The sequence below is a fragment of the Octopus bimaculoides genome, chromosome 15, assembly GCF_001194135.2.
Source record: "Octopus bimaculoides isolate UCB-OBI-ISO-001 chromosome 15, ASM119413v2, whole genome shotgun sequence".
NCBI classification, from domain to species: Eukaryota; Metazoa; Mollusca; class Cephalopoda; order Octopoda; family Octopodidae; genus Octopus; species Octopus bimaculoides.
In genome coordinates, this window is record NC_068995.1 from 15,020,360 (window position 1) to 15,024,307 (window position 3,948).

Sequence of the window (3,948 nt, forward strand, 5' to 3'; positions counted from 1 at the left end):
ATATATATATATATATATATATATAGCATGATTTTAAAATTGCATTGCCAGATTGATAGTCTCACCATAAAATATAACTTTACTGATGCATGTTGCTATATATAAGTATATTTCTTTCAACACACGTATCCACATCAAGAATCTTGCACACGAAATACACATACGAAATATATATAAATATATTATGTATGTATACCTGGATATGTATATAGATAGATGTGTGCTAATGTATACCAACTATTATATCTTTATAAAGAATTATTCTGAAAGTAAATATAATAATACTTACTATTTTGCAAGAATGTATTGCAAATGGTACTGTTTTTGTAGAAATCTTAGTTCTTTTATGTACATGTATATAAATAATGTGTGTATGATATATACACAATATATGTATGCAGTCGCCATATTTTTTTCTATACCTGCCATCTCTGAAGAGTAAGTGGTGTTATTTAACTAAACTGTTATCTAATCAGTTATTTTATACTCAGTGCAAAAATTTGATTGGTAAGATTGACTGAAATGCATCTATAATACTGTGTACTTTGATTGATATAATGTATGTATATATACATGTATACCTAATAATGGACATTCAGATAAACTTATCGGTTTCTAATTAAGATCATCACCCATTACATTATTAAAAGTACCAAGAGTAGTGGTTTGGCAGAATCAGTAGGGAGTTAGACAAATTGCCTATTAGTATTTGTTATGGTGCTTCATATTCTGAGTTCAAATCCTGTTGATGTCAATTTTAGCTTTCATCATTCCAAGGTTTATAAAGTACCACTCAACTATGGAGGTCAATTTAATTGACCAAATCTCTCCCCCAAACTCCTGACTCTCTGCCAATAATACCAATTTAGCATTTAGGCACCCTAACAATTTTGTGCATGACAGTTCAGCGCTGACAATTCCACGCATAACAATTCAGCACATCTTTTCCATTTCAAAGTTTTCTAAACGATAGCAAAATTCATTTAATAAAATGTGCTCATGCTCTTTTTGATAAAATCCGCTCCATAGGATTTGTTTTTTTATTTTTAAATTAGTAAACATTTGTAACCAACTGGAATCTTACCGTCCTAGGTTTGCAAAATAACTAATGAATTGGTATATTCGTATAAATAGAAAAACATGCTACCACTTCTTCAATGGTTGTTAGTGATAACAATCTAAAACATTACCAATTATTCACAAAGTTGTAAAGTTTAGAAATTTCGGAAACAAAATAAATGAAATTAAATTTCATTTACACATAAGCACATGCTGAACTGTCATGTACAGAATTGTCAATTTACAAGCGTTTAGTTTACTCTGCCAAATGTAATGCTTATTTATTCTTATTGTTGTGAATTGATCCTGTATTGCCTCATATCTTTGAGATTTCGAAGATGTGACTTTATTTTTAGGAATACCATTGTAGGATAGGTGTAAGACAGGATCTGGCTGGTTTCAGCACAAAACAGGTAGAATATTTCGGCCTGATAAGGTCAGTTTAAATGCTGAAGAGTTAACATAGGACTAGAACAAGCCTACTGACTGAATTCAAAGGACATGTTTATTGCAATAAACATGAAGTTTGATGGCTACCCAGCATGCAATGGATATATAACTTGAATCAAGTCTATAGACTTACACAACAGCAATACTAATTACACTGTGCCTCTGAAATTAGTAAAGTGTTCACCCGGCAAGGGTCAGGTATGTGTCTCAAGCCTCATCAGTCAGTAGACTTGTTCTTTCTTGCTTTTTTTTCTTCTTCATCCTATCAAAATTTGATGCTTATAATATCCAATATCACTTACCAAAATCCAAGCATTTATGAATATGTGTGTGCAGTAAAAGAAAAGGAAAAAAAGAAAGCTAACAATACTGGAAGTTTTACAAAAACCTTTATATTTCAGGCACAAAGGCCCTAACTTTAGGACGAAGCAGTCCAAGAAATGTCTAGTTACATCGAATTTGTTATATTATTTAAACTTCTTGGTGTCAGGGTTAGCAACAGTTGCAGCAACTCTCCAACTGTTGGAATTTTGTGTAACTAGACATTTCTTGGACTGCTTTCTTCTGGAGATGGGCCTTTACACCTGAAATATAATGGTTTTTCCAAAACTTTCTGTATTGTTAGAAGCTTTCTATTTTTTCCTTTTTTTTTTTCTACTTCTGCACTATAATGCTTTAAACAAGCTACAACAGACCGAAACTTCAAAGTCACTGTTACCCCCTCTCATAAAAGTTTAATAGATTCTCTATTGAGGAATTCTTCAGTTTAATGTAAATTGTTTTATAAAAACTATCTATCTATATACACACAGGGACATACATACATTGTGTTATACAATTGTATTTACATCATTAAATATTTGGTTGCAGAATATTTTTTGCAAATTGTTTTATAACAGTTGACTCTAAGACTATTTGCATTAGTTTGATTGTAAGGGAAGCTAAAAGCCAACACCAGTCTCTCAAAGAAAACCGCTTTGAGTGACAAGACTACATAAGTGTGATGATAATCAGTGTAAATTTTTTTTTTTTATCTGTGAATTGTTTTTGGTTTGTTTTTATTGACCTGATCTCTGATCTTGTAGATTATTGTGGAGATTGTATGTATATACATTATATAATATATATATATATATATATACATTATATAATATATATATATATATACATTATATAATATATATATATATATATATATATATATATATATATATATAAAATGTGTGTATGTATATATGAGTTTATATGTATGTATATATATGTGTGTGTATGTATAAAGTCAATGTTTTTTTGTTTATCCCCCACGCTGTAGGAATGCCACACATAAATATATACATGTTCATACTTTCATATACACATAGCAACAATCTCTTGTACTAAATGAATTTGGTGATAAAGTGAAATTGGTAATCTTCATTCAAGTATCATGTTTTAGATTTGATATTTGAACAAAGCTTACCAATTGCTTGCAACCACAATTGTAATCATTAAGAATATATATGAAGTTTAATTGATAGTGAGTGCAAGAGACAGAGATTGAGAGAGAAAGAGAGAGAGCACACTAGTGTCAGAGTAATTAGGAAATAAAGAGTTCACCTTAAATTTTGATGGCTGTTTTCCTTTTCTGTCTTTCATTTACCCAATTACTCTTCTAATATCAGCTTATCTCTGTATATTATGTTAATTTCTATATTACTCTGGTCACACTCATAATGTTGCTCAAATGTATTCCTTACTTGTATTCAAATCCTGTCATCTTTCACTGGTACTATACTAGTTTATACATATGTGTGTGTGTGCGAATGTAAATAGATCTCATATATGTGTGTGTTTGTAAATAAATCTATCTATATATAGATGTGTGTGTGTGTGTATCTCCCTCTCATTTATATATATATATATATATATATGTTGTTTGATTTTTATGTTCAGTTATAATAAAAACAATATCACATTAATCTGAAGGGTTACTCTATATTTTAGTAGAGTACAAATTTTTTATTCATAAACAAGAATATTTTTGACAGTGACTTGAAGTTTCAGCCAGCTGAACCATCATCTAACAGTGACAATGGCTTAGCTGGCCAAACTTTCAAAGTCACTATCAACAATATTCTTGCTTAAGAATAATATATATATATATATATATATAAGGTTGAGGAGGGTATTGGATTTAACCAAACCCAAGAGGATACAGGTAATACCGAGTAAGTGCTGTATACCGACTAGTTTGCCCCAGTCGCTGTATGAACAGGATTGGGTATTATAAGTCGTGTATTAGTGTGTGTATACTAAAAATATCCGCCTATGGATATAATAATAGATTACTTTATTTTTTCTGTCTCCGATGAAGTGAAGTACTGGATCTTCCCAGAAACTGCTGTAAGACTCTATCCATAAAATACTTCTCCAACCTTACCATTGCTCTCTTTATCTTTT